The sequence below is a fragment of the Corvus moneduloides genome, chromosome 1 (assembly GCF_009650955.1).
Source record: "Corvus moneduloides isolate bCorMon1 chromosome 1, bCorMon1.pri, whole genome shotgun sequence".
Classification (NCBI taxonomy): domain Eukaryota; kingdom Metazoa; phylum Chordata; class Aves; order Passeriformes; family Corvidae; genus Corvus; species Corvus moneduloides.
The window spans coordinates 70394557-70409056 of NC_045476.1; the positions used below are offsets into that span (position 1 = coordinate 70394557).

Genomic DNA, 14500 nt, shown 5'->3' on the forward strand with positions numbered 1-14500 from the left:
GAACACTCACAGGGGAGCAAAGGGCTCTAAAGAAAAGGGAGGTTTCCTGGAGCAAGGGTGTGTGAGCATCTGGAAAAAGCATCCTTGAGCTTGAGATCACACTGGATGCAATACAGTAGAGGTCTGGGATCTTCCCCTCTCCCAGATCATGTGGAAAACCTTGAACAAGAAGAAGAAGGTCTCTACTAATACACAGAACACAGGTGAGAAGAACCATGTACAAACTCCCTGTGCAGGAAAAACAGCCCAGGATTTAACCTTCACTTCCATGCTGTAAAACAGCTTTTAAAAGCTGTAGAGAGGAGAGAGATTTGGGACAAATGGCTTGATTTATTACCCATGACTTTGCTAGATGTTTGTGGTTTTTTTAGACAACCTAGCCGGCAAAGAGAGAGAAAAGAGAAAAATAGTTAACATAAAGAGTCGTCTGAAGGTCTAAATCTCCTGACAACTGCTATCTAAACTTGGAGGGCAAGACAGTAGCTGACAGAGAAATGAGAAAATAAAAAGGAATTTGCGTCAAGTGAAAGCTTCATGGACAAGCACTGTCACTTCATTTTGTTTTGAAACAACAACTAAGTGCAGGAGCAAAATGCAGGGGGTGCGCTGCAGCTTAAACAGTTGGACTTTAGGGGCTGATACACAGACTGAAGTCTGCTCTAGAGCCCCAGGGTAAATTTCACTCTCTGAAGCAGTACTATAGAGGGAGAAAGTGTTCAGTGATGTGCCACTGTCTCTGAATGCACAAAGGCTCCAAGTCAAAGATGCGAGTTAGCTGAGGTAACTGAGCTGTGACCACACTGAAAAAATGGGAGCAGAGAGAGCAAATCAATGACAAAAGAATGAAAGAGCAAAATTGAAAACAATGAGAACAGGATGCAAGCAGAAGGGTGACCTACAGGATAAAACAGTTGCAAATTATTTGGCAAGTTTATGAAATCAACCCTCAGCATCACTGCTCTCTTATGAGCCTGTCCTTCAGCCTTTCTGTACCTCATCTGCAAAATTATGCCAGTAGCAGCCAGCAGCAGTGAGAATAGCTGTAGGAGGTGTGCCCAGGTAGAGGAACTCCTCCACTTAGTGAGAGAGCTCAAGGAGGAGTAGTTTGAGGACCATCAGCAAGAGAGATAGAATACTGAAACTCCACCCTACCTACCTTCCCTTGGGACAGGCCCAGCAGGCAGTCAGGATACATGATACAGAAGACTCCCTCTCCTCTCTCTGCCTGGCTGAACACAGTGACATAAGGGACAGGGGGCAGTGGTGACAAGCTCCTGCCTGGCACAGCACGCGCATTCCCTATGTGACTGCCCCACCTTCCCAGCTGCCCTGGCATAACTGGAATAGGGCTATCCAAGTGGAACCGAACAACAAGGATGATAATGGTTCATCTATTGGGGCCAGTTCTGTGTAATGTCTTTGTCAATGATCTGGACAAGGGGACTGAGTGCACCCTCAGTCAGTTTGTAGACAACACCAAGTTGGGTGGGAGTATCAATCTGCTGGAGGGTAGAAAGCCTCTGCAGAGCAATCTGGACAGGCTGAATCAATGGGCTGAGGCCGGTTTTAAAAGGTTCAACAAGCAAAGTGCCGGATCCTGCACTTGGGTCACAATAACTCCATGCAATGTGACTGGCCTGGGACAGAGTGGCTGGAAAGCTGCCTAGCGGAAAAGGACCTGGGTGTGCTGGCCAGCAGCTGGCTGAACAATGGCCAGTGTGTGCCCAGGTGTGCCCTGGTGGCCAATAAACCCAACGGCATCCTGGCCTGTATCAGAAATAGTGTGGCCAGCAGGACCAGGGCAGTGATTGTCCCTGTGGACTCAGCCCTGGTGAGGCCACACCTCAAACCCTGTGTTCGGTTTTGGGCTCCTTACTCCAAGAAAGACATGGAGGTGCCGGAGAGTGTCCAGAGAATGGAAACAGAGCTGGGGAAGGGTCTGGAGCTCAAGTCTGATGAGACCGAGGAAGGTGGAATTGTTTAGCCTGGAGAAAAGGAGGCTCAGCGGGGACCTTATCACTCTCTACAATTGCCTGAAAGGAGGCTGTAGCCAGGTGGGGGCTGACCTCTTCTCCCAGATAACAAGTGACAGCACAAGGAAAAGACATCAAGCTGTGCCAGGGGAGGTTCAGATTGGATATTAGGAAAAATTTCTTCATGGAAAGAGTTACCAAGCATGGGAGCAGTCTGCCTAGGGAAGTGGTTGAGTCACCATCCCCAGAGGTATTTAAAAAACATGCAGATGTGGCACTTAAGAACATGGTTTAGTGGTGGAGTAGGTTAGGTTAACAGTTGGACTCAATTATTTTAAAGTTCCTTTCCAACAGTAACGATTCTGTTATTCTAAACATGAGTGAGGGCAGTTGCCCACCTCATGCAAAGCTGTGGTAATGAAACCATAGAGGAGAGCAGAACACTCAGCAGCTGGTCTCACGGATCAGTGAAGAAGGGTTCCCCAAGCAACTGGAACCTCTGCCTGCCAAAGAAACTTAATCTTTGAAGTGGTTGCACCCCTCTACAGAAGCTTGCTAAAAAATGAAGACCCATGCTTAATCCCTGAGGCAGAGTGTGAATGAGAGGTTTTCTGGTTCCTTTGGCATTACAGAATTAAAGTAATTTCCTCCTTTTCATGACTTTCTCACAATTTCAACTATCCACATCTAGATTTACTGCCCATTTAGAAAAGAAATACTACTGAAGGGACCACATCCATCAGAGTTCTTATTTCATCCCTCTGAAATGTGAAATTCTCACTAAGACACAGTATGAAGGATTTTCAAGCACAAGGTCCTTTAAACATAAAGAACTAGACATCTTAACTGCTTTTAGCAGACTGTAAGATCTTACACATTAGGAGTCCCCTAGACATTCGACAATGCTATATTAAGCAAATACTGTGGGAAAACAGAAGACCTGAAAAGTCTATAGAACAGGGAAGTGTATTTCAACAATAGAAAGTACATGCTCATAGAACTCAAAATTAAATTCTTGCCCATAATATTCATTAGTTTCAAACACAAGCTACCAGAGAAAAGTCTGGCTCAGAGAAAAGGGGAAGATAGAGATTCTGATTGAGCTATGCCTCTATTACTTCCTAAGATCAATTCATTGCAGTAATTAATTAGTCAGATCACTCTTTTATAGTCTTCTTTATTAGGTCACAAATCCATGCAAATTTCTTCCACTACTTTTAGTAACGATCTGCTTGAGAAGTTGTCTTTGGTAAGTTCTTCAGTTTAATACTTATCTTGCAAATGTGCCAGTTGACTAAGAAGAGAGGAACAAAAGAATAAAAAAAAATTCTGACACAAAACAGCAAATGTTAGGCCAGAAGAACATTAGTCGTTAAGAAGAAAATACCAACAGTAGAACCAAAAATAGCTCTTCAACCATTTGTCTTTTCAAACATGTTTTTTCTTCTTAGGATCCATGCTTCTCATAACTGAATGTTTCTTATGCTTGTACTGGGGTCTCTCAGAACCTCTTTTCACTGAGAGATGTCATATGTCTTTCATATGTCTTTCTCCCTATCATGTTATTAACAACCATAGCAAGTGGTTTTATTTCTTTTACCTTTGTGACTTTCTTGAGTTTTGCCTACTGTTTATCTAGATGCAACAGCTGGTGGTCAGTGCTTGTCACTCTTCTCTTTTATTAAGTATTCAAATGAAAAGTGATGCTACCTCTTACTCAGATGTATATTTAAGCCATCTCTACTTGGGCAGGGAGGAACTAGGCTTTCCCATTGGCAAAACTTCACCATATATCCTCCTACCATCTACCAGAATTTCTCCTATCACATAAACCTTTACTTCTTCTTTTCCTTCGGCTCACAGAGGTCAGGTTTTATGCTATCTTAATGTAAACTGAAATGACAGCCAAAACAAAAAAAAGCAACAAAACCATCAAAAGTCACCTGTCAGAACAGAAATATGCTGGTAAAAATCAAGATATGCTGTATCTTTTTGTGACATGCTGGCATTTTGTTGTAGTTGTTCCTCCCCAATAATTAACAGATGACAGTTTAGTTTTAAAACAAGAGCATTTTATAATCAGTGAACCATCTATGCTACTCAGCCATCTGATTTGTCTCAAGGTCATTGTCTTCAGTAACTGGGTAAGAATTACATCATCTGTCCTACTATAGGATGGTAATTACATCATCGATCAATACCTGAGATCTTAGTGTGACCAACAAATTCATGTTAGGGATGAGTTACAACCGGGCAGATACCACAAAATGAAACTCCTGTTTGCTTCAATCCACATCCCCATTAAGACTAAATTATAAAAATATCAACCCTCTCATTTGTAGTACAGTGCAAGCTGGGAGCTAAGCAAAGATGGGGTAGGGAAGGTGCCACAGTGACATGCCTTTTGCAAAGGCAGAGAAGATTGTCTTTGCTTTGAAGAGCTTACAGCAGCCTGAAGTGACAAGAGCAATGGAGGGTGGAGGAAAGATGTGTAAGCAGATGGCAGCAGACCACGTTATTTTTAAGCCTTTAGTGGCGATGCAGTTTGAGGCAGTCACATGTTCATCTTCAACAGCAATAAGTGTTTTAAGCTATTTTAGTTCCCTCTGCCTTGAAAGAGACCTGGAGCAAGCAAGCAGCAAGCTCCTGTGTCTCAGTGGAAGATGTGCGCATGCTTAGGTGTTCTGCCCCCCTGCAGGTGGTTTGGAAGTGAAACGTGGGGTTCTGCATTCTGTGAGGAAGAGACCAGCTGAATGAAAGGAGCATGAAGGAAGGCCCACAGAAAGTGGATAAAAATGATCAAGCTAAGAGTGAAGTTGAGTGGAAGAGGCTCAGGGAAGAGAGGAAAGCTGGACCAAACCACAAATCAGCTTAGGGTAGAGATTTATATGCAGTTTGAACTCACAGTTTGTCTTCTGGCTGCTTTTGCCACTGTGCCTCTTCTGGCTCAAGTCTTCAAGAAGGGGCAACTCCCTCCATCTCCTTTACAGGAACTTGATCAAGAGGAGGAGCTTGCTTTGCTCACTTTGCTCATCCAGGGCTCAAGCAGCCCTCAGGACCAGGGTAACCTGAGCAGAACCCCACTAAAATGTTTCAACAAAGTACCTAGAGTAAGATTCAACAGAGGGTGGTCACGCACCCATGGGGGTGGATGTATAAAATACAGCCATACCTACAGGCACTGACCTACTTGGCTTACAGTGAATGACAGCTCCCATCTCAAATACAAGAAGCAATACACGGAGTATGAGTCCCAGGGAGAGAGAATACTAAGCCAACATTTTCACCCCTGGATACACTAAATTAGGTACCAATCCGTATTTTGGGACCTACATAGCTGGCCTCCTTCACAGTAGTGCTGTGTGCGCCCAGAGGCCCATTCAAATGAAGTGGAGGGTTGCAGGAGACTTGCGTGCTCTGAAAATCAGGCTGGGACTAACCAGATTTGATAGCTCTGACCTTAACAGATATAGTTGTAAAACACAGACAATACTAGCACGAGCAGGAAAATAATATGAGGTTTCTAAAACATGAATTAAATGTTGAATCTTGTAAATATATACACTGCAGCTACATGTCCTGTAGCACCTGTAAGGGCAAAAACTGACTTGGCCATTTAAAATGCTGGCTTTTCAAACACTTGATTTTGCAGAATGTAGGCTGCCTGACAGACAGACAACCTTCTCTGTCTTCTACTGTCAGATACACACAGTGGATATTTAGTGCCTATCACTCTGTCTCCTCCCTATAAATACAGAGACACAGCATGGTTGTCTTTAACACAAGAAGTCAGTAAAAGCATGACATCAGAGAAGAGAGCACAGCATACTCACCTTAAAGAAGAAGGTTTTATTTCAGGTTAGGGCAAGGTAGTTAATAACTGTGTTTTTCTGATAGGGCCTACTCATATATCTCTCACCAAGAGGCAGGCAAACTCCCTCGCTTTGGAGTAAATAGAGAGGCAAGATTTGCCTCTGTGGGGCTCATTACAGGCTAAGGGCATTAGACCCTTTCTCTTGCAACAGATCCTTGGTGTATTTGCAGTAAAAAAAAAAAAATTACTTTCAAAGTTTTGTTTAAAGTACTTGAAGTTCAGTATTCAAAGCCTCAGATCACATTTGCAGCAGATTTAACAGGGCAGTACTGCTGGCCTCTAGAAGGTACTTCTTATCCTTGCAGACTAAAGGATAATTACACACAGAGAGGCTAATTCTGACATCCGTTGTACCATATGCATGCTGAAATAACTCCGCTGATGGATGAAATTAAGATGGAATGAGACTGCAATAATCTAATACTGAATCAGGCCATTAAAAAATATAATCTACTTTATCAAAAATGTAGTTGACTCAAGAGATTTCTTTTCCTTGTTTCCTATACAGAAACACTCTTTTTTTCACATTAGGAATTTTTGAAAAAGCAATGTCTGTAGGATTCTAGGTTCATCACAAAGTTAAGTGCAAATTCCTTACAGGTAATAGGAAATTAAAAGACAATAGGAAAATAACTTTTCCGTACAGCTTTCCATGTAGCTTATCAAGCAGATAACTATGAATTTAAATAAAAACTTAAATGCTCCTTCAGTATTATGACTGCTAGCTCTTCATCCCTGTCCCAGAACCCAACTGCATTCTGTGGAAGAAGAAACATGTCAGTGCAGCTCATTTCACCTGCAATGAAAAGTAATTTATTGTGCCTAACTGTGAAAAGCAAATTGGTATCATCATCTAGGAGCTTGTATCTCACAAAAGTTGTTTCTGTAATTTGCCCTTTTGAAAAAAACTAAGATTAGAATTACTATATAAAAGCATGCAACTAATATTAAATTAAGCTTGAATGCATGAAAAGTTGCTAGATGATAAAGGTTGGGAAGGGATGTATATATGGCACAAAAAGAAGTACAATATGGTTATGAAAAAGAAATCTAATTCTTAATTACTAGTGAGATACCTTAGTCTCAGACATCACAAGAAATTCCAAGAAAAATAATCTTTTCCTCCCAAAATGTGTTTTTAGGTAGCCAATAGCTAATTCAAGAAAAAATGCAGGAAAGAGTGAAGAAACTGATGATTATTTCTTCTGTTACTGAAAGGCAATCTGCATGAGCACAACTGAGGGGGAATAAACTGAGAATTAAACCTTTATCCTGAAGCACCTCACCTCTGGATTCCCATGAACACACTTAAAAATACCATCATTTTTCCTAGCAACATGGATGATAGTATTTGTATTTTGCCACTGGAGCATTAGCTAGTTAAGCTTAAGAAAACTCAAAAGAATAAGCATAGGACAAGGGTTAGAACAGGAATTGCATACAACTCTGAATGCTCACACTGCTTTACAAGTCCCCTGACTGCACAAAACGGACTGAAGGTGAGACCTTTCCAACAACTGGTTTATGTCTGCTGTGGCAGATCTCTTCACTATGCAGCTACTCAGTTTCCAGAGAGGTAAGATATAACCCCCAGAGCTCTTATTAGCACATCAACAAGAATAAACTCCAGTCTTTTATACTGCTGAAGTATTATATACAACAGAGACTCCTGCTTCTCAAATCCAGTGCCAGCATCCTCCAATACAGTTGCTTTCCACTCTCTCCCCTCTCACTCTTTCCTATCTGACATTTTCAGTTACCTTGTACACACTTCACTGATGCTCCAGCTCCCATCTACAGTATCTTCCCAACCCAAGCCTCAACCTGTAGCTCCTTCCCATGTTACTCAGCTTTCCTATTTATCCTCCCAACGCTGGTAACCATCCCACTGCGCCTTTCCTCTGCTGATAATCTGTTTTTAAAAACAGGCCTTGAGATTTGTTTTTTCCTAGTACCAAAAACTCAAAAAACCTTTATAGGAATCCATGGAACTGATCACAGATCAAAGCATTGTCTTTGCCTTTACCTCCCTTAGAAGACATGAAAAATATCATCAAAGGCACAGATCAAATTTATAAAACCAAAGCAATAGAAGGCAGCTGTGCTTTCTGACTTAACCTAGGTTGAAGATAAATGCTATATATCAGGGCCAGGGGAACTGTTCTCTGTGGATGCATTTTCTATTGAGGCTGGGGAGTTGGGCTCCTCTGGCCACCACTTTCACATGACTGCATCTCCACAAATTGCAATCTCCTCTCCCTGGATAACCTTCATCATGAAATGCTGAACACACTGATGAAGCTGATGAACAGTAAAGTGGTGTAGCAGCTTAACTCATGGCTGATACAGCAAGTGTGTTGCACCACTTTAATGATAGCAGCTTTGAGCATGAAAATTACTCTTTTGACCCTTTATCCTCCCCCTCCCCATCAAATGAGCATCTTCCACTTGTGAACATGGCAAGAGTGACTTTTGAAAGAAGGACCTTGGGCAAACCAGAATTGCAGACTGGTAGCAGTGAGCAGGAAAAGAAATTTGCCTTGCAAAATGGCTGGGCCTCCAAAGTCCCAAGTGTGGCAGGGCACAGACAGAAATATTACAACCAAGTTCAACAGCACAGAAAGATGTATCCTGCAGGCTGCTCTAATGGCAACAAGAAACTCACATATGGCCAAATAATGCTGTGAAAACCTTTGTGCAATGGGTAGGGGACTGGAAAAGGCCTTTTTAAAAAGAAAAAGCAGGGAAAATGGCACTCAGCGGGGAGAAAAAAGTGAACAAAGCAGAATCCCCAAGACATCTGTCAAAAGAGAATGATGCTAACTGGTTCTGGAGAAGATCTGTATCCATGTTGTACACAGAGGATGTCCAGTTTTGGGATCCAGTTTGCTCTCATCGACAGCTCTTCATAGCTGCCAACAGCAGAATGCAGCAGAACCAGTGCTTGTGCTTTCTAGCAGTGAAAGCAGGCGCAGGGGTATATTCAAACAGATACTGATGCTACATACTCTCAGTTTTATTCTTGAACAGCAGAAACTGTAGTAGTCAGTAAAGGCTTGTTAAGCATACACAAATGAAGTCAGACTATTTCTACGTGCAATTAATCATGATTTATTTGAAGATACTCTGTTAGCATTCCCATTTTCTGCTTCCTGAAACTCCAATTAATGAGGGCCAACCCTCCATCTGAAAACGTTTTATTTCATGTGTTGAACAAAAGCAACCAAAAAAAAAAGTTATTATCTAAACCAACAAAGTGTTCTGACAAAAAATTTCTTTGCAATTTTGAGCAGAACAAATGACTTAAAAAGAGAGGTTGGGCAAACCAGATTAAATAAGTATAGCACTTAAGAACTTGGAAGCAAAACAGTTTTTATTTAATAAGCAGCTAAGTGGTGTTTCTGCCATCAGTGCTATTAGTCTTCTGCTTTCTCCTCTTCAATGTCTGCAACTTATGATCTCAGAAAACAAGCTAGTTTAAAGTGTCTCTGAAGCAAATGAGTGAGGAAATAAACATGCCTTGTTTGTGATAAATTTGCTACACATTTTTTAATCTATAAGTTTTGCCTGTATAAAAGTATTTCCAACGACTCTTTTGCACTTAGAGGAATAAAATCCACTTTTATTTTCCCTAATATTTCAAGTGCTTAGGTATGAGAAAAACCAGGTTACTTCTTCAAACAGTTTTGTCCACTTTAGCAGAAGATGAGGTTTGGTGACATTGCATGAGTTTCAGCTATCTAGTGAAACACTTAATCTGTCTTCCCTAAAAAACTTCATGCCGTTACAAAGGGTAGACTCTCTACACCAGATCCTGATGAACATACCATATCCATGGACTGTTTCATTGTGGTCCAACAACAACACAGTGTGAAAGCAACTGATCATAATGGCCTTCAAGTCACAAGTATCCCCAGAAACCAAGGGGGAAGCTGTTTTTATCAATATAGGCTTTCATGGTGAGATTTCTAAGCACTGCATTTTGAAACATAAAAATAAAAATCTGTAGATATTTCAAATACTTTCAGAATATCTCTTCCTTACATCAGTCTAAAGGGCTAGCTATAAATACATAATAAATGCTGTATAAGCATGTTCCTTTCATAATACGCTAAGTGCTTTGATACGATGCTGGTTGTTATTTCAGACCCTAAGCCAGGTTTGTTAAAATCTGCCCAAATATCACATACAGAAACATGCAAAAGATGAAGGAGCCGTGCTACAAATAGAGCAACTGCAGAGGCTATGGCCCTGCCCACATACACTCTAGTGTATTTTTACACAAAGCCTAGCACTGCATCATGCGGGTGCCAGCTATAGCTTGTACCATGCTGCCAACAAAATATGATCCAAAAACAGATAACAAGGAAAATTCTAGGGCAGTTTCTGTGTACTAAGGGGAACAGAATTTGTTGGGGTTTTAAGAATCACCATTGTAATGCATTACACAGACATTGAAAGCATGGATGCAAACAGCACTACAAGCATCAGTCAGAAATTGTTCCAAACTCATCAGTCTGACTCACTTCTCTCCTCCTTTCAGGCTTTCTGAACCTGGATAAACACTGCCTGGCCTTCTCTTCGTGCCAGAACAAACCATGTTCTCTGCCACTTGGACTTATCACGGTAAACTTTTAGATATTGACACAAGAAGACGGAAAACAAAACAAAAAATGCTACACAATCTTGTGGAAGAAAAACATCTGAATTGCTTGCAATTTAAAGCCTTGACTTTCTATTTCATTAAATAATAACTAGAGTTTATCTCGGAATAGAAAATTACAGCTTGAGCTGCACATCCACAGCTGAACCCAAGCTGTAGACTTGTTCAATCATTTACTTTTGTAGGAGTTTGAAAGAGTCAACAGTTCTGCAATCCTACAAACATTTTCGTCCTTTATTTCCCTTTATTCCAGCTGAATGACAGTGCTCTGTAGTAATGTTCTCCTTGGCAGAGATACAGAAGAACTAGAAGTCTCTTCGTGTTGCTCCATGAGTATGCAGTGGATTCACCTCAAGAGCAATGTGACCAACGCCTCCCAGCTTCCCTGTGGTTGCTGGTGCCATCCCTGCAGCAGCCAGTACCCTGCTGAGCTCACAGTGACCCCGGGCTCCTCTGAGTGCCATCAGCGCAGCTGCGGTGCCAGCTGGCACCTGATAAAACGTAGGAACATGAAAACTAAAACGAGGGTTTGAGAGGAGCAGGCAGTGCTCACAAGGCAGCTGGTCTGAGGTAGGCTCTGAGCAAACTAAGGATCAGAGCATGGGGTCATGCTAGAGAAGACCATCTCAGCAGCAAGAAGTGCTTCAGATGCAAAGCTTTGGATTATAAAAGATACAGCACATCCGTGGAAAAAAAAAAGAACACCCAGGCAAACTGCAGATTTTCACCATTTTATGTTTAGATCTTTACTACATTATTTACGTGCATGTTCATTAATATAAAGCAAATTACAATGTGTCCCAGAGATTATTAATCCCCTCAATAATGTAATTCCATAGACCTTCAGATCGTGAAGTACCACATGCAGTACTACTCCCTAGGCTTCCACGTTGCAGTACAAAATGGAGGATGGTGAAGGGAAAGGAACACACAACACTTTCATTACAGATTTTAATACTGTGGGTTACAGGCCAAAGAAACAGCAGGGAATCCATCTCCTCTCCCCAATCTCTGAGGAAACTTGCCCTCGCTCTTCCACTGTGTCACTTTGATCACATACATGGCACAAGCTGACACCTTCCTCACTGCAGCCCAGCAAACATCGTCTTTCAGGCCAGCCAAAAATAATGACCCCTCAAGTGAGTCATAGAGCATATTGCCATTTATTATCTAAGACAGTTGCTTTAACAGTGCTACTACACTGGGAATTCAGTTAACCCACCCTACAGACTGGATTTCAACAATATTTAAGCTGCTGGATTTCCATCAAAGGCTTAAAAGACTTGGTGATTTTTCATTTATTTTTAGTTTTTAAAATCACGTAAGAAATGTCACTTGACAAAATTTATGGCAAGTCTGGTGTTGGTATGTAAGATTCCTGACAAACCCTAGTTCTTTAAAAAATTAAATTAAAAAAAAAAAAAAAGACATTGCAGAGTAAAAACATTCCTAGCAGAAATTACAAGTAACTTTTTCCAGAGATCAGGCTTACCACACTTTTGTGTGTACTGAATAGTTTGAGTTTTTTAATTGGAAAGATATCAGACAAACTTTCTTGGTCCTTGTTTTTTCTGCTTTCCACTATTTTTTTCTTTCTGCTTTTCATTGATTTTTGAAGACTGTGGCTGATAAATACTATCAATTTCAGTCAGTAGCTTAGTCCTAATCAGGTCATATCACAGTTCACTGCCTGGGGTTCTACCCAACAAGCAACACTGACCCAGCAGAGCCATCCTCCTCCTTTGGTTGCCATAGATACTCCTTGGTGACCTTCTGACACATTTACTTGGCTAGCAAACAGAAACTGTCATCACATCAAGTGCTGGTCCCTCTTCTTCTCATTGTTATTAATACCACTCTTTTTCCTAGTGGCACCAAGATCGTTGCATTCATATTCACTCACTGACATTGCTGTACAGCTTCACAGCCAGGTCTGAACTGCCTCTAACATGCTTCCTACAACTGCTTCAGCAACTGAAACCACTCATATTAACCCAAAACGTACACCAAACCATCTTAGAAGACATTGTGCCAGTGGAAGTCTCCAAACTAGAAATACAATTTCAAGACCAAACCCCAGTAACAAAGAGTTTTATTAAGTTTGGGATTTATTACAGAAGTGCTTCAAATTTCTTTCTTAAATTATTCCTCCCAGAAGGCTAGCTTTCTTTTACACTGCCTTCCTTTCCTTCTAAGGCATTTTAAGATCTTTATTTTTGCTATAATCTGAGGAACAAAAGAGGTCACTAATACCTTTACTTGGTTTGTATGGTTGGAGAACATCTGGATCCGAAAATGACAGCAAAAGAAGAAAAATTTCAAAAAATCCCACAATACTTATATGAAGAAATCAAGGGTTTACTTTCCCTAAGAATATTCAAGTTGGAACAAAGGAAACTACAGAATATCAGAGTTTTCCACAGAATAAGTGATTCAATTTTCAATCATGGAAAAAGAACTATATTTAGAAAGGCATAATACATTACTTTTTCTTCTGGTAAATTTAGTGGAATTAGGAGAACCAGATGGCCACATATCTATGAAGTATTTATCTCTATCATCATGATGTAGAAACGTTAGAAAGGAAGAAATCCTACATGTCTTGAGAGTAGCCTGTGCAGACCACATAATAACAAATAAGATCATTATGCACAGCCTCAAAGCAAATGATCTTTTGACTTTCATCAATTTATGTATGCTGTGGAATGTCAAGTTATTATCATTTTTTTCTGTTAAAAAATGCTTGAAGCACTATCCTTCCAATTTAGAGCAAAGATAATACAATGATAAACTTCTACTCCCAATAAATAATCATTTGGACACTTCAGTTATCACAGAATTTGAAAACACTGGTGTTATGAAACATTGGTTTACTATTTAAGTGCAAGTGAAGAATGAAAAGCACAGCTCCAAATCTCAGTCTGAAAAAAGGAACACACCCGCCCAAGCATCACTGATGCACACAGAAGGAAAAGCACCCCAGCAAAAGGAAAACTTTAATGCCACTTTAACACTCCTCAGAAAAGAAAACTCCTGGACAAGCTGTGTTGGCAGCTTCACAGCATCCTTTCCCAGAGTTACACTCTTGCAAGTCGATGGCATTGAAAAGCACATTTACAACCATCGCTCAGTATTAAACATGTCTTTAAGCTGCAGAGAGAGGAAGGATGATGCAGTGCCAAGAGTCCTTCAGTGGGACTTGGGAGGTGCAGCCTCAGCTCTCAGCCATGCTGCCCTTTGGGCCACAGGCCTACCTGCAGGCTTGACTCTGCAATCTGAGCAGTGGAGGCACCACTGAGGGCAGTACAGTCGGGACGGACACAGGGAAGCCTGAGAGGCATCAGGTAGTTATTGACATGCTGCACACAGGCTCCCAACGTGGGCTCTGGAAAGCGTATCCTGCATTTCTGTGTTCTGCTTTCACCAAACAGATAAGTAAAACTGGAGGAATTGGAAGGAAGTGAGTAACTTTGACAAGCACAATGAAATTCTGCCAATCTTTCCACTTGAAAAAAATACTGATTTAGATACACTCCAAAAATAATAGCTGTTCTAACTTCATGGCTATAGCTACGGTAACATTTTCAGTACTGCCATGTTTCTGAAATATAATCAATGATTATTAAAAAGTTTTCTTAGAATAGCTTTGAGGTGAAATCTAATGTTCTGTTTTCATAGACTGCAAACAAATGTGATCAGTGCTGACATGAAAAGCATTTGAACTGTGCAAACACTATTTTCTTCTATAAACACTAATAGGAAAGCACCATCCAGGACTTGGTCTAGCTGATTACAAACTATTTCAAGCACTGTCTCTAAACGTGTTAAAAATAATTTAATGCTTTTTTTTGTAACACAGAATTGAAAAACATGATGACAACTGAAGAACCATTCGAAACACAAGCTCTGGTTTTAAACTATGTTCATGGCATGGAGAATCATGAGCAGATATTATAACAGCACTTTTCTTTCCCCCACTCCAAAAAAACT

The 14500-nt window shown here is 40.8% G+C and overlaps 1 protein-coding gene across 6 annotated transcripts in view; it reads right to left on the reverse strand.

Annotated features, from left to right (window-relative positions):
- ATXN1 (ataxin 1) overlaps positions 1-14500 on the reverse strand; it is a 223169-nt gene that overhangs the window by 118433 nt on the left and 90236 nt on the right. The window contains exon 1 of one of the 6 annotated variants that reach the window (XM_032114985.1): positions 12764-12785. The exons of the other annotated variants lie outside the window; for them this stretch is intronic. The gene's annotated coding sequence lies outside the window, so the exon portion shown is untranslated. Of the gene's footprint in view, positions 1-12763; positions 12786-14500 lie in introns of those variants that run through there. 6 annotated transcript variants of the gene reach the window in all.